The sequence below is a fragment of the Schistocerca americana genome, chromosome 1, assembly GCF_021461395.2.
Source record: "Schistocerca americana isolate TAMUIC-IGC-003095 chromosome 1, iqSchAmer2.1, whole genome shotgun sequence".
Classification (NCBI taxonomy): Eukaryota; Metazoa; Arthropoda; class Insecta; order Orthoptera; family Acrididae; genus Schistocerca; species Schistocerca americana.
Window position 1 is genome coordinate 719,193,337 of NC_060119.1, and position 22,717 is coordinate 719,216,053.

Here is a 22,717-nt window from a genome sequence, read left to right on the forward strand (position 1 = left end):
TGTTGCATGGAAAAAATGAAAATGACTTACATAATAATGTTTTCAGAGTCTCTGTACTTCCTTGTTCTTAATGTTCTTCGTGGTTTGCTTAAGTCAGTACAGGAATCAATTTGACGACATGCTCCCTTCAGAACTACTGTGGCTGATTTCCCCCCCCCCCCCCTCTCTCTCCCCCCCTCCCTCCTTCCCCTCCTTCCCTTCCTGTCTCTCTCTCTCTCTCTCTCTCTCTCTCTCTCTCTCTCTCTCTCTCTCTCTACCCCCCCTCTCTCTCCCCCCCCCCCCTCCTTTCTCTCGCCAACTCCATCTGAGCAAGGTATTCTGCCTGAATCCATCGAGAATCCGTTGCTGCTAAGTCACCAATAACACCTCACGAGCCACGTTGCCTGCCTTTTTTACCTCCTGACAACATAAATGACTCATTAGCGTATGTTTTTGCTTGCTTCCTCTCGTAATCGGCTTTTCTTTTCCATATTAATCCGTGATTACTGCCGGCCGGTGTGGCCGTGCGGTTAAAGGCGCTTCAGTCTGGAACCGCGTGACCGCTACGGTCGCAGGTTCGAATCCTGCCTCGAGCATGGATGTGTGTGATGTCCTTAAGTTAGTTAGGTTTAATTAGTTCTAAGTTCTAGGCGACTGATGACCTCAGCAGTTAAGTCGCATAGTGCTCAGAGCCACTTGAACCAACCGTGATTACTGAGTATCCAGCCCCTGTGTTTCCTAAGAACGGGAAAAATGCTGAAACGCGGTGTGTGGTAACTTAACTCCAAGTACATTAATTACACATTGTAAAGCCTTCTAATGACTCTTCGTATAGAAAATTAGCCACCGCGTCTGCACTATATTGAGCAAGCATTGTTTACTTGATGAATTTCATCTGCAGACGTCGTGAATTTGAAAACCACACGATGAAAGCAGAAGAGGTACGTGTAGATGTACATTACTCCCTGCATAGTGCGCTGGTGATGCAGCGTAATGCATGTTAGTTAGATGCTTGCATAAAATACCACCTGATAAGTTACGCTTGCTAATGAAGCAAGCCGTTTCGAATAAATAAGTGAATTAAATGGAGTTTTTAATGTATTTAACAGTCAAAGTGAAGTCTCATATCTAATTTAATCTTACATTTAATTATTTAAAACAAAAGTGCCAATTAACATGTTCAAATATGATGAGTATTTAGGTCACACTGGGTGACAGGTGTCTCACTTGTCTTCCTGCTCAGGAAGAGGAAGACGAGGAGGTCCATTGCCGTTTCGAATTTTTCCATTCCTTCCTTCAAAATAACCCGCGTACTAATGCAGATGATGTAGAGTAAATGTAGTGTAGAAATACCGCAAGACAATGATTAAAAACTTGAAACGTGTCGTATAGTGTTTAAAATCATTTGTTCAGGTTATGAATGCCTATTTGTTTCTGTACTATAGATTGACACAGCCAAGATAGGCCTGAATTAAAATTTTATTATTTCAAAATTATGACATTGCTATCCGTGCATAACGGAAGGATAACAGTAAGTTAGAAATGTGTGTTTCGAAACCGATAAATCACAACCAAGATGTAGAACATAGGGCATGAAAGGAGTGGCAGACAGACTAGGCTTATAACGTCTTGTCGACGACAAGTTCACTATGAGACAAGGAGAGGGGAAGGTCCGTGGTCATTTACTTTCTGAAGGAAGCATCCTGGCATTCCCGTTAATGGATTTTAAGGAAACTACGAAAAATCTAAATCTGCATGCGAGCTGACAATTGAGCCCCGTTGCTCCAGATTACCGGTCCCGTGCCTGAAATAGTGGGACGCACCGACCTCTGTGTAACGTGATATAAATCGAACGCCACAATTTGTATTTGAACTTAAAATATTTTTGATGAACGAAACAAATGTTAATTTCGAGCTGTGCAAATAAAATAAATACGAAACTTCCTGGCAGATTAAAGCTGTGTGCCGGACCGAGACTCGAACTCGGGACCTTTGCCTTCCGCTGGCAAGTGCCCTACCATCTGAGCTACCCAAGCACAACTCACGACCCATCCTCACAGCTTCAATTCTGCCAGTACTTCGTCTCCTACCTTCCAAACTTCAGATGGTAGAGCACTTGCCCGCGAAAGGCAAAGGCCCCGAGTTCGAGTCTCACTCCGGCACACAGTTTTAATCTGCCAGGAAGTTACATATCAGCTACACTCCGCTGTAGAGTGAAAATCTCATTCTGGAAAATAAATACGAGCAGTTATTAGACCGAGGAGGCATACATTACCATTCCTAATACAGTGTAGGAAAATTGTTGTCACTCGAAAGAGTTCGCAGGCGTCTCGGAATGGATAAATAAAAGTACTATACAGTTTTCAAGTGAACCGTGTCCGCCCCCGGTAGCTGAGTGGTCAGCGCGACAGAATGTCAATCCTAAGGGCCCGGGTTCGGTTCCCGGCTGGGTCGGAGATTTTCTTCGCTCAGGGACTGGGTATTGCGTTGTCCTAATCATCATCATTTCATCCCCATCGACGCGCAAGTCGCCGAAGTGGGGTCAATCGAAAGACTTGCACCCGGCGAACGATCTACCCGACGGGAGGCCCTAGTCACACGACATTTTTTTATTTTTACGTGAACCGTGTACCGTTCTTCTCCAAAATAGTGGCAGGTTCATGTAGCGATGATGGATGTGGATGGTGATCACGTACACTTGTCTCCAAAGTAGACCACGAAGGCTCAATATTTTTGAGATCTGCTGGACTGCGGTGGCCACGGAAGACGCGACTGTTCATCCTCGTGCTCATGAAAGCAGCCCCGCCCCTGGTTAACTGTGTGAAGAGATGGCCTTTATTCTTGGAACATTGCATCGCCATTAAGGAACAAACACTATATAATGTGATCGGCTGGATCATCCAGTTGGTCATATAATGCGACCTTAAGGAGGAACCGTGGCTTCGGCACTACGTTTTCCTGATACAGGCATTTGCCTCATTGATGAGTGGTCTTGGAATTCCAGCTCGACCTACAGTTCGCTGCTTCTAGAGCCCCACTCGTGTTATGGTACTGCCACGGTGGCGGCATTCAGTTCTGCAGTGACATTTGGGGAAGCCGTCCTCTTATTTTTCGTCACTGTCTTTTTTAATGACCGTCTATCACCAACACTCTATGCACTCTTTCGTTTGCTTTGTGACTTAGGAGGATGATTATTTTCCGCTTTCGCCGGCCGCGGTGGTCTAGCGGTTCAGGCGCTCAGTCCGGAACCGCGCGACTGCTACGGTCGCAGGTTCGAATCCTGCCTCGGGCATGGATGTGTGTGATGTCCTTAGGTTAGTTAGGTTTAAGTAGTTCTAAGTTCTAGGGGACTGATGACCACAGATGTTAAGTCCCATAGTGCTCAGAGGCATTTGAACCATTTTCCGCTTTCCCCAAACGCGCTATACAACCTTCGACACGGTACCTTTTGAAACACACATGACTTCTGCCGGACTGGTTACAGAAGGACCCACCATACGAGCACTGACAATTTGCCCACGTTCGGATTTACACTACTGGCCATTAAAATTTCTACACCAAGATGAAATGCAGATGATAAACCGGTATTCACTGGACACATATATTATACTAGAACTGACATGTGATTACATTTTCACGCAGTTTGGGTGCATAGATCCTGGGAAATCAGTACCCATACCAACCACCTCTGGCCGTAATAACGGCCTTGATACGCCTGGGCATTGAGTCAAACAGAGCTTGGATGGCGAGTACAGGTTCAGCTGCCCACGCAGCTCCAACACGATACCACAGTTCATCAAGAGTAGTGACTGGCGTATTGTGACGAGCCAGCTGCTCGGCCACCATTGACCAGACGTTTTCAATTGGTGAGAGGTCTGGAGAATGTGCTGGCCAGGGCAGCAGTCGAACATTTTCTGTATCCAGAAACGATCGTACAGGACCTGCAACATGCGGTCGTGCATTATCCTGCTGAAATGTAGGGTTTCGCAGGGATCTAATGAAGGGTAGAGCCACGGGTCGTAACACATCTGAAGTGTAACGTCCAGTGTTCAAAATGCCGTCAATGCGAACAAGAGGTGACCGAGACGTGTAACCAATGGCACCCCATACCATCACGCCGGGTGATACGCCAGTATGGCGATGACGAGTACACGCGTTCACCGCGATGTCGCGAAACACAGATGCGACCATAATGATGCTGTAAACAGAACCTTGATTCATCCGAAAAAATGACGTTTTGCCATTCTTGCACCCAGGTTCGTCGTTGAGTACACCATCGCAGGCGCTCCTGTCTGTGATGCAGCGTCAAGGGTAACCGCAGCCATGGTCTCCGAGCTGATAGTCCATGCTGCTGCAAACGTCGTCGAACTGTTCGTGCAGATGGTTGTTGTCTTGCAAACGTCCCCATCTGTTGCCTCAGGGATCGAGACGTGGCTGCACGATCCGTTACAGCAATGCGCATAAGACGCCTGTCATCTCGACTGCTAGTAATACGAGGCCGTTGGGATCAAGCACTGCGTTCCGTGTTACCCTCCTGAACCCACCGATTCCATATTCTGCTAACAGTCATTGGATCTCGACCAACGCGAGCAGCAATGTAGCGATACGATAAGCCTCAATCGCGATAGGCTACATACCGACCTTTATCAAAGTCGGAAACGTGATGGCACGCATTTCTCCTCCTTACACGAGGCATCACAACAACATTTCACCAGGCAATGCCGGTCACCTGCTGTTTGTGTATAAGAAATCGGTTGTTAACTTTCCTTATGTCAGCACGTTGTAGGTGTCGCCACCGGCGCCAACCTTGTGTGAATGCTCTGAAAAGCTAATCATTTGCATATCACAGCATCTTCTTCTTGTCGGTTGAATTTCTCGTCTGTAGCACGTCATCTTCGTGGTGTAGCAATTTTAATGGCCAGTTGTGTACTTAGCTCCGACATAATGCACTCGTAACTACACAGCACACATTTGTGCTAACGACTGACACAAAGTATTGAGAACATTGCAGTACAGGTCCCGTTCGTGGTCAAAAACGACTGTGCAACCTGCATTTATGTTGAAGCATGCATTTCTCGCGGTGTTTCCATATTTCTGTCCAACCCCTGTACGTAATGAGAGCTCCACAGGTAGTGACTGCTATTCTTCCTGGAATTGCTGCCGAATGTATTATAATTATGTAACACGATTTATGACTGAAAATCTGCTATAAAAATAAGCATTGAGTCGACAAAACGATATTTTACGAAACTCGGCTCGCTAGCTTTGGCCATCAAAGACAAAATTTTAAGGTAATGAAATTATTCTACGCAAGTAGCTTACAAAACAGTGCTTCGACCGATTCTTTGATCATTGCTGGTAAGTCTGATAAGCATATCAAGTAGGATTAATAGAAGAGAGAGAGAGGATCAAACGAAGAACGGAGCGTTCTGTCACGGGATCATTTACTCGGCTCCAGGGCATTATGGCCATGTTCCGGTGGCAGACGCTACAAGGTAGGTGGTGTGCATCGCAGAGAGATTTACTCTTTAAATTTCTGGAACGTACGTTCCAAGAAGAACTGGACAGCATATTACATCCTGCGACTAACGTATACCGAAGCGATGACGACGAGATCAGAGAAATTAGATAGCATACAGAGTTTTATCGACAATCATTCTTCTCACGAGCCGTTCGCGAATGGTAAAGGAAAGGGAGAGAAGAAGATACTGCTACTCAATACCCTGCGTCACACACCGTAAGGTGACGGGTACAATTTAGATGCAGATTTAGGGGATAGTTCGTCAGCCCATGTGCTAAATTGGCAGTAGTTGAAATTCGTCCACGCGATGATCGTCTATTGCGTCGGAATAACATTGATATAAGCACAAGAGCGGCGCAGTTCGTGCAGCTATGTATTTTCAGCTAATAGTGGGACTTCATTTGGCAGTATTGGCCACCAGAAACCAGCAAAAATACCAGACTCGTTACGAAATTATCGATTGGTTATTTACTATTGCGACATACTTGTTTATTCTTCGTTACTGTCTGCACAATATCAAGGCTTTTCGGTGACTGTAGTTCATGAGAAAGCCGTAGCTCATGAGAACTGCAGCAAAGTCCACTGTAAATTTTTGAAGGTTTACATTTATTAAAACTAGTACAGGCTTGTGGTATGAAATATAATTGAAAAATGTTATCGTTGCGTTGCAAGGGCGAAAAATGCAAAGTTGCATCGTGGTTCAGTGTTAACGTCAAACTGCACTACCTCTCGTTACTGACCCTGTTGCTCTGTTCAAGGGTTGGAGGAAGGCAAGGGCAATCGACGTCCCGCAGTACACTTCCGTGTTGAGATCGAACTTCGGGCTGAGCCTTACCGACATGACCAGCAAGTAAAACCATCAGTTCTGCATAACAGCCTATTACCAGCCGGTACACGCATGCACTGCTACGACGGGCTGTAGAGACTGGCTGGCTGCGCCTATTAACCGCCAGGCAGGGACAGGGGTGGGGCTGGGTGTGGGTGTGGATGTGGATGAGGGGTGCGCTACTTGCGTGGCGGTCGCAACTCTGGGCGGTCGAATGTGGTTGTGGCGGCGATGGCGGCGGCGGCGAGGGGAGTATTTCGGTGCAGCCGCTCCGACATCAAAGGAAGGTCAGCAGGCGGAGCGTGCCATTTTAGACCTCGTTTGCTGTGCCAATGGGCGCTACCTGGGATTGCTTCTCCTTCTTCCCGGCTTGAAGTGCGTATTGTCATTGCTGGCCCCACGACCAGTGCCACTGACAATTTCCATCGTATGAAATTACAGTGGCCTGGCAGTAGTGGTTTCAGCAGAAAACGATGTGCTCAGAGAGCCATATAGGACCTACGACGATGGTTTGGTAGTGATGTTTTGCGATGGGGGCTGTTTATGGTACAGCGCAACATCTAGGTAGGTAGAGCACCAGTACATACTTTCCATTAAAAATAAACTGCTTGTTACACCGTAACAATTTTACATAAATACATATTTTCCTATCACACTGTAAGAGCATTTTTTTGTACTGCCGCACTACAGTTAACCAGAAATAGTCGTATATGTAGATAATGAAATTTTTTAGTTTTCAGTATTACCTGTCGCATTTTTCACAGGAGTGGAAAAATAATCGTGAACGGCAATTCTGAAGTATTTCTGAAGTGTCATCTCTCGTTTTTTTCCCTTTAATCTGGACCAGTACAGCTCTGTTGTTCTTTCTATTACCTATGAAATCGACTTTTTTGGCTTCCTCTTACGAGAATCCAAACTTACAGCGTAGCCTCTGCTTAATAACAACTTTTATCTTTTAATTAGACAATAATCTGCGTCGCTTCTCGCATTTATTTCAAGTTCAAAAAATGGTTCAAATGACTCTGAACACTATGGGACTTAACATCTGAGGTCATCAGTCCCCTAGAACTTAGAAATACTTAAACCTAACTAACCTAAGGACATCACACACATCCATGCCCGAGGCAGGATTCGAACGTACGACCATAGCGGTCGCGCGGTTCCCGAATGAAGCGCTTAGAACCTCTTGGCCACACCGGCCGGCTTCATGTTCAAGTCCTCATTTTCAGAGATGTACTTTGTTATAAATGAAGGAACAAATGTGAAAATAAATTAAAATACTCATCCTAAGTTGCCCGGTAGTAAATTTTATAGACATCCAGGCCTTCCATTTACAGATAGTGGACTCTAGTTTTAAAATGCTCATGTAGTGCACTGCTGCAGGAATACAGTCTAACTATACAGCAATTAACATTTGCACGCACATAATCCCAATGATACCTAACTGGAATATTCAGAGTGGATACAGATGAAGCGACTGCGCAACATGGTTTCGTGTCCGTTGTTTGCAGGCCGTGCCAAATGCCTCGCAGTCTTGAGTGCCGGCTACCGGCCACGGATCTTAAGTCTATCCGCGAGAGAGGTCCAAGAAACAATATGCCACATAGAATCATTTGCGTGCATATTTTGTGCCAGTCATCTGTGAGTAATAACAAAGGACGGTACGCCGACTTCTCGCTGATAGTAGGCTGTATGCTGAGAGACCAGTGACACGGTTATGCAGAATGGAACATGTACAATATGCGGTGGGAGATATTTATTGGCTCGTGTGACTGGCGATGCTTGATTGTATCTTAGCGCTGGATGCGTGCCGATATTAGGAGAACCGTGGACACGTTCCAGGCGAAACGTCACCGAAAGGGCCCAGCTGCAGGGATGCGTGCGCTTGTTAGGGGATGGAACGTACGATACGTCTGTAGAACGCAACTGTTTGCTTCCACAGCAACCAGTGCCAGCTACAGAACTAGCGCTGACATTTTGCATTCAAACGGTACGTGATCGCACACGAACAAGGAGGCAGCATGGTTATATTGAACCGACAATTCTCGTCCATGCAGAGGACGTTAACTCAGATATTCCCTGGGTAGTTAAAATGTCTGGTAATGGAATGACTGTTACCTGGAGCACTGTGATGTATCGGAATGTGACGCTAGAATACTGGAGAAGAAAAACTTCTCATTTTTAAGATGTGTTGCTGCAGGATAATTTTAAAATCAACTGGACAGATAAAGTACAAAATGAAAAGGGAGGAAAGAACCTCGTGAGAAATTGTAAACTGAAGAAGGTACATAACACAGAAACATCCAGGGGAAATCGTGTGGAGATTCATTATAAACCATTACGGAATACGTTGATTAAGTATGTATATATGATTTTGCATACATGTATATACTCGTACAATGATATTAGCCCAATAAAGGAAGAAACGAAAGCGAGGACCAAACCAATGGCAGGACCTTCACGTATCGAGGACATGGAATATACGCCGAAACATCGTCTGTCACACCCCTTTTTCATAACCGCTCTAAAGAGTTGCGACATTGGTTCCAAAGACATTGTATGAAGTCACCAATTGACCGGAGCCGCAGAATTATTAACATTCAGTGTTTAACGGCCTCCGTTGCAGAACATTTTTTCTAATCAAATCTTGGTGATAAACTTTTCGTGCAGTGACTTCTTCACTTATTTGAAGATGAGACCCATGCAAAATGGAGTTAATTCTTTCCATCGGTCCATCATATATTCGCAGTTGCATAACTGTCACACCGGTTGGCCTAGTGGTGGAGTGCGTTCATGGAAACAGAAAGGTTGCGTGATTGACTTTCGGTCGGGCAACGGAATATTTCGATCTGTCTTTAACCTAGCTTTCACCTCTCAAAGGTTCACCGGGAACAACACGAGGATCGTATTCACGTACAACTGTAGGTCCCGTTCCTCCAGTGTGGGGGTAGGGTAGGGCCACTCGTGTCACCCAAGTGCTTTCTGCCAGACTTATACCAGGCCGTCAGCCGCTCGGAATTAATTATTGTATAATTAAATGGAATTCAAACTTGTGTTCCTTTTGGTATATACTGATTTCCATTTCTATAGAAATTTATGAGAGAGGATATTTTTTATATTGGTGGGATGTGAGGTTTTCACAGTGGTCCGCTAACACAGTTGTACTGTACAGTTGTGGCGTCGCCGGACCGTCAGTAGGCGACCTATGTCTTACTGGAGAAAGGCGGAATTCAGAGGCGATGTTTGGAAGGGGTTATGACACTTGAACGGAGCCTGGGGCTCTTGCCGGGCTAACCGGCTTTTCGCAGGTTCATTCACACTAGTCTACCCGCCAGGGTAGCCGAGAGCGCTAACGCGCTGCTTCTTGGACTCGGGTAGGCGCGCCAGCCCCGGATCGAGTCCGCTTGGCGGATTAACGACGTAGGGGCGGTGTGCCGGCCAGCCTGGGTGTGGTTTTTAGGCGGTTTTCCACATCCCCCTAGGTGAATACCGGGCTGGTCCCCACGTTCCGCCTCAGTTACACGACTCGCAGACATTTGCAACACATTCGCACCATTCCATGGCTTACATTATACACAGACAGCTGGGGGGTTCGGGGTGGCGGCAGGAAGGGCATCCGGCCACCCCTTAAACTTACCATGGCACATCCAATTAACCATGGCCGATCCTGCGTAACTGTGGGACACGTCTCAGACAATGAAAGAAAGAAAGAAAGAAAGAAAGACAGAAAGATCCACACTAAGAAGTCCAGCAGTTCAGCATAGCAGCTCGTGCGAGCTGGCATGAGCTGACACCACGGCAGTTACCAACCATGCATCGCTTCAGGGTGACTCATTAATGAGAACTGACACTGAAATTCACCGTCTCTTTTTAACATTTTGATGATGGAAAGAACGGTGGCAGGGAGGGGGGAGGGCAGTTCAGTAAGAAACATGATATTTCTTACTAGTGTTGCAGCCTTATGATGAGGACGAAATTTAAATTGACAAATTTATTTAAACGTTAAACATAAAAACACAGATTGTCAATAAATATTACTCATTTTGCTTTTCACTAAATGATCAGCGTCTGTTACCACTTTTCGAGTAATGCTAAATCGAAGACAGGCTCTTAAGTTGAAGTCTGTCAGCGAGCTTCTGTGTGTGGATTTTGTTGTCTTCTTTGCGTAGAAAAGCAGCATGCACATGTAGGTCTAAACATAGACATAATCGTAGCTACAGACGCCAGTCGTGAAAATTTACTTTGGGTGAACAAGAGTTTACGAGACTAAATTTGCTATAAAACCAATCAGGCAAACGCCACGGTGTAGATGTGTAAGTCCTAACTGTAGCAGACTTTCCACACTGTTAGCATGCCCCGAAAATCAGTAAAAATGCGCGATCCTTTGCAATCTGGAAAGCAATACTGGTTACTTGATTTAACTGCAGATTCATTCGTTGAGTGTTCCTTCTGAACACAAAAATATATTATCACAGTGAAGACGTTGTAAAAATTATTGAGAAGTTTGTTTCTCTGCTCCTATATGATGAATACTTTCTTCAGTCATATGCTTTAAAGTTGAGTTTATTATTATTATTATTATTATTATTATTATTATTTCTTCTGGACTTCGGCTTCTCGCTGTTCACCCTCCAAGTGTCCTTAATCTTTCGCATGGAAATCAATTGTAATGTTGTTGTAATATGAATTTTTTCGTCGTGTTCGAAGTTTTGAATCGCATTAGTAGAACGCTACGCATATCAAGGCAACATCGCATACAATAAACATACGGCCTGGGCATCCTGCAGTGATACGTAGATGTTGATGTGTATGACCGCTTTGAGGTTCCTAACCCGACTATCAGGTTACTTTTCATCCCTTTAAAACCAGCTTCTCTCAATTTTAAGGGGAGACTTCACTCTGAAACATCATTTTTTTCCAAAAAAAAAATAATGGCTATTTCATCTTTTCGGGGTTTTACTCTTAGATCCCAGAAGGGTTTGGCTGCATTGGAATTACAAGTACGTCTAAAAAATGTTTGAAATGCTGACTGCGTGAGCGTCTGGGGTATACCGAAAGGTGCCAAAGATAATTTTTTATTTCTGTCACCATCAGACCTTGGCATAAACTCAAGTTGGGAAAATCAAATTGCAAGATTCCCAGGAAAACTGAAGCGAAACAGTTCGCAGCCAGTCACTGGAAATCAATTACTTTGCATGCTGACTGTATAAATATAAATTTAGGAAATACACTGGAGTCCTGTTCAATACAGTCAATCCTTATCACTGCACTTCCTCGAGAAGACGGTAAATAGATTTTTATTCTGAAAATTAAAGACAAAGGCTACTCTGATCTTGAAATTACAAGAAGCGGCCTCATTTAAGAAGGAAGAGAAAAGTTACGGTGCCAGTGAATTTTATTGGGTATAGGTCTTGAAGCAACATTTATTTTTTGATAAAACAATAAAATCCACTTTACCATAAGTTTGTTTTTCTAAGCTGAGAGACAATTTCTTATCGTAAATATTAACCAACCTCAATGAAGTTTTTCAGGAAGTAGTCTTGATGTGTTTAGATCCTTCTACGATTAATATTATCAACAATGTAATTTATTTATTCAAGAACATATTTATGTATCGATAATTAAAGAAAATTTAAGGCTGAAATTTGAAATAAGCACTGAAAACAAATTATTAATACTTCTCATAAAATAAATGCAGCGTTGAACTATGTCCTGTGAATATACAGTACCTTCAAAATCCTGGTTTTCAATAGCACACTGAAATAACATTAAAAATTCAATGCCGGCCGAGGTGGCCAAGCGGTTAAAGGCGCTACAGTCTGGAACCGCGCGACCGCTACAGTCGCAGGATCGAATCCTGCCTCGGGCATGGATGTGTGTGATGTCCTTAGGTTGGTTAGGTTTAAGTAGTTCTAAGTTCTATGGGACTGATGACCTTAGAAGTTAAGTCCCATAGTGCTCAGAGCCATTTAAACCATTTGAAAAATTCAAAAGTCGAAAACCATGGAGCTATGGACTTTAAAAGTTGTAACAATTCCCATCTTTACATAATAGACACAGTTTTAAAATTCGGTTGTTATCGGCAAGAAAAGTTAATTCTTGTGATTTGCCTGCGTTTCCGCTGCAAAGATATCCTATTCGATGTCCATTCATACAGATTTTGATTCTGAGGACTTCTCAAGGCTAATGCTGCTATTATTCCTTAGAAAACACTTAACCGTTGAGATAATCTTCTGAATCCTCGTTACAGAATATTTTACCGTATTCCAGGGAACACCACGAGAAGATAGTCTCTTTTCGTACTCATTAAATTTAGTTACAATATTTAAATGATCACAAACGATTATATTAAAGTACTTTTCAATATTTACAAACTTCTCACTAACTCTAACGTTTTAGTCGTCACTGCAACTTCTGTGCATAGGCCACACAAGTCACAAATGATTTTAAGATCCTATCCGTTCGAAGTTTCGTTATAGCCTTTTCAATCGTTTCGTCAGTCTTTATTGCTGACACTTTTCTTCTTTTCCCATCAAAGTTTAAAATTATTCAGTGAATCTAGCTTCCGTGGTATTGTGCATCTTCTCGAAGATGTTTCGTTGATAAGTAAACATCCGGATGAAGTTTTGATATTAATGTGTTTATTCTTCGGTTTCATCGCTTTCAGACGTTATTAGTTCGACAGCACCTTCCATTCCAGTTCCACGTCTCTCTTGGCACGTGTTCGTTATCGAGCCACTGGTCCACTACATAGTCATGGAAGTCCTGAAGCTTTTGGTTTTCAGGCGTGCTCTCCTGAATACAAAGCCAACCATCATGCAACATTTGCAATGTAAGATGTGCTAGAACAGAACATATTCTTATCTCATAGCATATTTCCTCGCTTTTCTTTATAAACTGGAACAAGGCCGGAACACCGAACTAGTTTCCACAAACACTGATTAACATGATAACTGCAGCCAGTAACCTCTTTTCTGGAAAACAAATGGGTAGTTGCTTGGACGATGGCAGTCTCGAAGTCTGTCATCAGAGATGCAAGTGTCCACACAGGCACATTAGTTCTAATGTCTTTTCAAAAGAAAGTTCATGTGTGTGTCACTTTTTGTTTGACAGCAAAACGTGAACAACTGCTAGGGTTTTGTTTCCTCCCAAGAACTATTACGGTCGGCATTGAGTATAAACAACTGTCCAAACTGCTTGCTCGAATTGTTGAACGTTCCGTCCACAAACAATGATTGACAGTTTGATAAACACCTTTTTTCCTTTTCGCTGGCAAACACGAGTACGCTGTGATTCGACCATCCGTTATCCTCTGCAAGTAAAAAACTGCTACCCTCATTCATCAGTAAATTATTTTCTTGGAATAATATTCCTCCACAATCGGTGTGAAATGTGTAGTTCTACATTTTTCCCCGAATCCGGGTTAACGATTGTTCCGCACCTCCGTGTGATGGTAACGATGCTACAAAGCCTGAACCTCGACTGAAGAGCTGCCCTACTTCTTCAACGTAAACTGATGAAACTATAGCATCTGTCTCTTTTGCTCGCTTCTTTGCGGTGACAAAATGTTTCCACATTGTATTTGCTGTTTCATCTGGAATACAAACATGGCTACCTTCGCCTAAAACTGTGTTACTTTTCGTGATTGGTTGGTTGATTTGGGGGAGGGGACCAAACAGAGAGGTCACCGGTCCCATCGGATTAGGAAAGGATGGGGAAAAAAACCGGTCGCGCCCTTTCAAAGGAACCATTCCGTCGCTTGCCTGAAGCGATTTAGAAAATGTTTGGATGGCTGGAAGCGGGTTTGAACTGAACTGCAGTCCTCCCAAATACGAGTTCAGTAGCTAACGACTGTGCCACATGGGTGGGTTACTTTTTGTGGATAATCTTCCTTCGCATTTATTGTTTCTAAAGTTTATAAAACGCCAGAAATTCACTCCTTGTTTCTTCCTTTGTTTGTATAGTCCACTACATACTGATGCCCGTTATAAATCAGTAAAGGCTTCCCTTTAGTGATCTTGGTGAACTCCATTATCTCTGCACTAAAACATGGAACACTACTTGCCAGTAAGAGGGCAGCGGTAGCACTGAACTCTGGGAGAAAGCCACGCACACGACGAACTGGTGCGGGGACAGGGAACTTCGTGCGGAAATAGACTTCGGCTTTCCCCAGAAAAGGTCGCAGGTAGCGGCGGACAGGCCGGTATATCCTACTTCATCCTGTCCTCTACCGCTGCGCGTAGTGACCGCGTGGTTTGCGGCAGCATGTACGGATTGCGCTGCCCCTCCTGGAGGAGGTTTGAGTCCTCCCTCGGGCGTGTGTGTGTGTGTGTGTGTGTGTGTGTGTGTGTGTGTGTGTGTGTGTGTGTGTGTGTGTGTGTTTTGTGGTGTTCTTAGCATACGTTAGTTTAAATAGTGTGTAAGTCTAGGGACCGATGACCTCAGCAGTTTGTTCCCTTAAGAATTCACACACATTTGAACGTTTGTTCGCTACCTTCAGTATCCTCGATTCCGTGCAAATGTCAGCACATTCCGTCTCCGTACAAGTGTCACAAACTCTGTTCCGAAGGCGGAGAGTGACTCTGGGCTATTGCCGCTGCCCTCAGTATTCGGACCGCGGGCGGCGTCCGCCCTGTGAATCGAGTCCTTTCGTACCTTTCATTAAAGTACTAACAAACGCAGTAGGGTATATAGACCATTATTTCGGTTTATTTGCAATGTAAGTAACGCAAAAAATGAAGGTAAAAAGATTTCCACATATCGGAACTCTAACAACGACCCTCTGAATACCGTTCTGTCACTTTACACAGCGCCATGGCTGCTTTGAGACTAAAACTAATATGAATGGCTTACGCCTCGACCGACCCGCGCCAAAGGTGGTAAGTTTTGTAAATAATAATAATAATAGTAGTAGTAGTAGTAGTAGTAGTAATGGACATTTAGAAAGACGTAGATTACCTTTGAATGTTTGAAGCCACGTTTATTACTGCAAGAAGCAAGACGAATAAAGAAAGAGGAGAAGATTGAAATGACAATCAGTGGCTGTTAACAAAGGACAGAATACAAACAAAGAACTCTACCGATAAGGCGTAGGGAGAAGTTGCGGGAAGGAAGACTGAGGAGAGTGATCTGCACAGAATATGCGAGAAGACTGTTGTGGTAGAAGGTGGGCTATTAGCTGTCTTTTGAGGTTTGGAAGTAGTTTAATTTCTCCGACATTTTGAGGAAGATTGTTACAAAGTCGTGTTTCAGATACAGAAAATGATTTAGAGAGTATGAGAGCGTTATGTGATGATACAGAGATAATTCCACTTTCTAGAGATGGTGCACTTCTCCTGTGCTGTTCAGATAGTGTAAGAATTGAAGACAAACAAGAGGAAGTGCAGTGACTGAGTAGCCCATAGAGCAGACATACAGTATGAGAGTCCCTACACTTACCCGTACATAGCCATGATAATGATGTGATATGGTCAAAAAACCGTACATTGCTAATGTATTCAGCGTCAGTTCCAGCCTGCATAAGTTTTTGTTCAAAAGTCCTTGGAGAACAGCGTCACCATAGTCTAGTGTAGGGAGTACTAGTGTCTTTACGAGATGTTTTTTAATCTCGATAGGAGGTATTTCTGTAGTGAGGGAAGCGACGTTAATACCTTCTTACAGACTGCAGTTCTATGTTCAGGAAAGCCTAAGTGATAGTCGAGAATCATGCCCAAGTTCTTCGCAGAAGAAGAAAAGATTATTTCTGTACCGAAGAGATTCTGTATTTTCACCATTATTCTTCTGCGACATCAAACACTCTGAGAAAAATGGTTCAAATGGCTCTGAGCGCTACAGGACTAAACATCTGTGGTCACCAGTCCCCTAGAACTTAGAACTACTTAAACCTAACTAACCTAAGGACATGACACACATCCATGCCCGAGGCAGAATGCGAACCTGCGACCGTAGCGGTCGCGCGGTACCAGACTGCAGCGCCAAGAACCGTTCGGCCACACCGGCCGGCGAAGATGCATTACCTTTCTCTTCATCATTGGTTAACTTACCTCTTACTTAATTCTGCTGTTTTCCAGTTGTAATCATTTCACAGAAATAAAAATTTTTCGTTAATGACACACACACTACCGAGCATGACATTTGAATATTAATATAATACACACATCAAAACAAGTTTTGCATCACCTCGGTTCCGAGAGTTCCGGAACCTGTACAGAAAATTGGAATAGAGATCAACATAAACATCATTTCCGCTCTTTTTATAATATGTATAATTATATTTAGTTAGCGTTCAGCCACGTTAAAACAATCAAAACACACAGTCACGCGTTGCCGTGTGTCTTCATTGTTTTATCATGGTTGTAAATAAAATATACGCAATTAATGCGACATGTTTCAGTACTTCAAAGAGTTTTAAAACGCGACATTTAAGTGGAAGTGCCGGCGAAGCGTGCAGCAACACTTTTCTTCGCTGTAGGTTACGACAAAGCAGTACTGTTTATAGACCAGTTTCATAATGTCAGTTACGATCACTAAGGAGGAGGAGGAATGTTTGAGTTATACTTGCCGTCGCTAGTGCTGCGGTTAAACACGGAAAACCAGAACAAATGGGAGTGGCGGAAGGAAGCTCTAACGCTTCTTCGAGGAACTATTTCTGCAATAGCGTTGATTATATTCCAGAAAACCAGGGAGAATATACTTCTTGACACATGGATTGGTATTTTAATCACTTACACCTGAACGTAAGTTAACTGCCTTACCCATCGTGTCACCTCGCCTGGTGAACGCTGTCTCGAGTTGCAGGCTATAACATTCTCACAGCTGAATCCGTAAATAAAATTTCAAGTAAGAGTGGCTCAACAGCTTTCCTCCTCATATGACGTCACAAATACACTAACTGAAAAAAATCACAGCACCAAGAAGGATTTCTGCATCATGAACGGAAGTTGGCCGGCATGTTTCTACAGCTGAGAGACGACGCCTATTAAAATGTCGTACCACTCGCATAAGAATGACGCTAGTAGCGCCACTATGAGGATAAAAATCAGCTTCGCTTGAAATACACGCTGTAATGGTACTGAGCGTTAGTTACCTTTCAGATTGGCTGGAGTGAGTTGTCGTTGCTCAAGGAGGCCTCTAAGGCGACAAAGACTCCACTATCAACACCTCACTGAGTTCTAACGAGATTCTGTAATATGGCTGTGGGAAGCTGGATGTTCCTTCTGCGATATTGCAGAAAGACTTAGCAGGATTGCAGCCACTGTACGTGACTGCTGGCAGCGGTGCTCACGAGAATATATGACCGGAAGAGGACTGGGCTCCGGACAACCTCGTTGCACTGTCTAGAGGGAAGACCATGGTGTTCGGCATATGGTTCTGGCCCATAGTACTCCATCTGCAGCAGCAATTTGAGCAGCTGTTGGCACCAAAGTGACACAATGAACTGTTACAAATTGGCTACTTCAAGGAGATCTCCGAGCCAGACGCCCTATAGCTAGCATTTCATTGACTCCAAACAACCTCCATCTGAGACTCTAGTGGTTACAGGCGAGAGCTCATCGAAGGGCAGAGACGGTTTGGGGTCCGATTTTGTATGACAACAGGAGCGCTCTAGTGGTTATTCCATGCACCCTGACTAAAAATTACTGCGTCCGCCTGGTGATTCGACTTCTTGTGCTGCCATTCGTTAACAGCATTCCAGGAGTTTTTTTTTTTTTTTTTTTAAAAAAAAAAACAGGACAACGCCAGTCCACATCCCATTGTTATAAACCCAACATGCTCTACAGAGGCCTTGGCCAGGTCGATCACCAGATCTGGCTCCAGTCGAGCACATGGTGGGACATCACCGAGCAACAACTCCAGCGCCATCCACACCAGCTTTAACCGTCCCTGTACTGACCAGGTACAACAGGCATAGAACTCCACTCCACTCACAGACATCCGGCACCTGTACAACACAATGCATGCACGTTATCATGCTTGCGTTCAACATTCTGGTGGTTAAACCGGTTCTTTGAAGTGATAATCAGTTACGTATTTTACCTAGACAAATGTATTCCAGAAATTCATTGCTCTACATTACTTATTTTTTGGTTTTGCGATGTTTTATTTTGTCACGGAAGCAAACTGTGTAAACGAGATAGTTTTCCAGGTCAGCGAAGCGTGAATTTCGTCCAGAGCCAGTGAAGTAGTTGCAACAGAGGACTGCGGACCACATTTCCGGCACTACGCTGGTGCATCGCCGTTGAACCGCGGTGCGGAGACTTTTGCTTATACTGAGTGAAAAAGAGACTGGAGAGCTATAAGATGCACTGGATCGAATTTAGAAGCTCAGTGTCCGCAGCTCGTGGTCTTACGGCAGCGTTCTAGCTTCCCGCGCACGGGGTCCCGTGTTAGATTTCCGGTGGGGTCAGGGATTTTCTCTGCCTCGTGATGACTGGATGTTGTGTGTTCTTCATCGTCATTGACTCGCAAGTCGCCGAAGTGGCATCTAAAGAGGACTACTTGCAATACGGCGGCCGAACTCCCGCGCGTGGGGCCTCCCGGCTAACAATGCCATACGATCGTTTCCTTTTCAGAAGCTCAGTCAACGTGATTTGTCTGTTACGGTGAAATAACGCAAAAGAAAGCTTTATCGTTCGTTCCCTGCGAATTGGGAGGTATGCTATGTCTGTAGCAACATCGCTGTCGTCTTGGACTGAAAGACATCACCTGTAGCAATAAAAGTATGAAAAAACTTGTTCCCAGTAAAGGTGCGTTGCAGTCGGTTTTGTCTCGTGCCTGCAGGTCCAACGGATTATTTCGACTGTTCTTCCGCTTTCCGTGCTTCGGCTGTATGAAAAATATTTCAAGCTCTGCTCGGCTGGTGGCACAGTTTGAGATCAGTTTAAAGCAGTACTTTCTTCCGTGGCGGGTTTGTTCTTGCGAGACAATTTACTACCGCAGTGTTAATTGGCTGGAACTGAATACACAGTCTGTTCCTGCTGCTACACCCCACCCTCCTCTCTTTCCCCTGCCGCAGCTTAAGCAAACAGACGTTTCGCTTATGTACACTTCATTAAAAGAGCGGCAGCTTAGCGGAAGTTGTCTTTTTTCGCGTGATATTTCTTTTGTAACAAGTAATAACGTGTTCGTTGGCCATACAGCCACTGGTGTCCTAATTAGCAATGGTTTCACAGACACAATAGCAAATAACGCAAGTCAGAACTAGAAAGGTGTTACACAATTTATCCGGAAACAAGTTCTGAAACAGGAGTATTCTGTACTATGACAGTCATCTGACAACGGTACAGGAGATTACCATTCGCTGTACAACATCCTTCAATATTTTTCTCAAAGAATAACGAGCCCTCGGAATTGGTGACATGCGTGTGCCACACGTCCCCGTAACGTCAGCGCCTTGTCGATGGAGGCGGAATTGACCAATGCCTTCAAATGCTCCCATAGCCAGAAATCTAAGAGATGAAGGTCAAGTGAACCAAGAAGCTTTGCTGTAGGATCTCGATAGACCGCTCATCCATTAAACGTTTGTGTCGTAGGAGTTGTAGAAAATGGAGTGATTCTCTGTCATGCATATAAATCATCTGTTATTTCTGTAAGGGTCACGTTGTCAAATAACGCAGTTAATTTGTTGCGCCGAAAGTGGTAAACAGGACATGCTAATTTGCGCCGTGAAGTGTACAGGCCGCGCGGGATTAGCCGAGCGGTCTAGGGCGTTCCAGTCATGAACTGTGCGGCTGGTCCCGTCGGAGGTTAGAGTCCTCTCTCGGGCATGGGTGTGTGTGTGTGTGTGTGTGTGTGTGTGTGTGTGTGTGTGTGTGTGTGTGTGTGTGTGTGTGTTTGTCCCTAGGATAATTTAGGTTAAGTAGTGTGTAAGCTTAGGGACTGATAACTTTAGCAGTTAAGTCCCACAAGATTTCACACACATTTTCTTGAAGTGTACAGCCCTAAGAATCAGTCAGCCAGAGTACCTGCCCGCACATATGCCTTGCTTGCAGTCGCTCGAGATTTGAATCGGCCCATACGTAGTTTGTGTGCTGATCTACAGGGTGGTTGTAATTAAACTTTCTTTACTTGAGGGATCCCCTATCAAGAAAGAGTGGTCGTAGGGCAACAAAACTTCGGGAAAATGTTTTTAAGCACATGCGGAGGATAAATAACGAATAAACCACTTAAAGAAATTTTAATTTCTACTTGAGAGCGTAACATTTATTAATTTCGTACGTGTTCACGTTCCAAATCACAAACGTTGCTAAATGTGACGACTGTCCGCATCGACGACAGCCTGGAACTGCACTAGAAGACCATTTCACAATTGTTCGCAGCACTTTTCGAACGGTGGACCATGGAATGTTCAGCCGTCGAGATTCGTGCACTGCTTGAAGATCACACATTGCGTCCAGCATATTCTGCCATTACATCATTAACTTCTTCAACAATTTGTGGCGCAACTGGACATGGCCTCTCCCAGGAATAGTTTCCAAATCTCTGTTTATTTCATATTTCGGAACAATGTTCTTCAATCCCCGTGCGGGAAGAGGACTTCCCCATATTTCTTTACCGCGGCGATGGTCGCGAAGAGGAGCAGCACTATTGCTGTTGCTTTGATAAAACAGCTTTACAAGTAAAACGATGCTCGCCTCATTCAGACCGAATTTGATTGTCTGCAACTGTAATGGATTCGCAACGCAACGCCGCCCTGCCAGTAGCGACGCGTAAAGGCAAGTCGTGACAGTAACACTACTAACAACGTAAATCCTGCAGCGTACGTTCTGAACATCATCCATATAATGTTGGGTACCCATGCGATAAACAGTTTTTCGTCTAGAGTGGCCCAAGTAGCGAAAGTTTAATTTATAACCGTTCTATATTATCACCTTCTGAGAGAGTCCTTCCTCTTCCGTAAATAAAATGCAGGCTGTCATTTCCGTCTTACAATCCATTGCAGAACTGTTAACTGACATAGTGACCGTGCGGTTACCATTTGTGAGTAATTAGCATTAGTAGCAAATTATCAGAATATACGGGTAAAATATCTATATGTTGTTTCTCACATCTACTCCATGCTTTGTCTGCCGCATGTTGTTGCATGTTTCTGTGAACTCTCTGTTACTGGTGTTGTAATGAATTAATTTAGTAGTTTAGTAATTACGGTAACAGGTTTACCGCTTCTAGCGGCTCTGTAATTACACGCGCTGAGCCGGTAATGAGGTTGTATGATAGCGCTTCTGAATGTTTTCAAATAACGCCTCGTTTGTAGTATCGCAATTTTTATATTGGAGTGATGAATTTCAAGGATTAAGCTAATTAAAATTTTTTATCTGCTTGTAGCACTTGAAAGAAGAAATTACAATATTTGCGACTGCACCAATAAATTAATTAGAAAAAATTCCTTACAATAAAGTGTACGCCACTTTTGTAACATACATCGTCCGTAGCTAAAGCAACTGAAAGACTTCGAAATTAAGAAGTCGCCAGATTCGGATGGAATCCCAGTTCAGTTTTACAGTGAGTACTCCTAGACGTTGGCCCCATACCTACCTTGCATTTTCCGCGTATCTCTCTTCCACCGACGTCCCAAACGACTAGAAGAAAGCGCGTATGGCAACCGTAGATGAGAATGGTAAAAGAATAGATGCGCAGTATTACGGACCTGTGTCCTTACCTCGGTTTGCTGCAGCATTTTTGGGCGTATTATAAGTTAGAATATAATAAATTTTCTTGAGAGAAAAAAGCTTTTACTCACAAAACAACATGGATGTAGAAAGCAGTTCGAAACTCAACTATCCCGTTGCTCGCGGACCATGGCCGAGAGATAAAAAGCAGATTCAATATTTCTTGATTTCCGGAAGGCGTTTGACACAGAGATACACCGCAGACGGTTAACGAAGATCGTACATAAGGAATAGGTTTTCAGATACGTGAGTGCCTTGAAGACTTTCAAGTAATATGTTGTACTGGATTTAGAGTTTTGATCACAGACAAAGGTATCGACAGAACTGCCACAGGGAAGTGTAAAAGGACTGCTTTTGTTCTCTATAAGCATAAACAGACGGATATTGTGAGCAGGTATCTGCGAGTGTTTGCTGATGACCCTGTATTATACAGGAAAGTTATCCTCAATGAGTGACGGTGCGGGGATACAGAATGAATTGGACGTAATTTGTATTTGGCTGTGATGAATAGCAGCTTCGTCTAAGCTTGAAAAAAAATAGGGTGCAGTAGTCTGAAAAACAGTCCTGTAATGTTCGAATATGGTATTAATGGTATGTTGCGTGACACAGTCACGTCTGCTGAATATCTTGGCAGTAAGAAACAGAACGAGCACGTAAAGGTGGTTGTAGGGAAGGCGAATGGCTGACTTCGATTCATTGGGATGATTCTAGAAAAGTGTAGTC

The 22,717-nt window shown here is 43.9% G+C and overlaps 1 protein-coding gene across 1 annotated transcript in view; it reads left to right on the forward strand.

Moving 5' to 3' along the window:
- The window catches only part of LOC124593828 (peripheral plasma membrane protein CASK-like), a 703,051-nt gene that overhangs the window by 230,450 nt on the left and 449,884 nt on the right, over positions 1–22,717 (forward strand). The gene's annotated exons all lie outside the window — the stretch shown is intronic.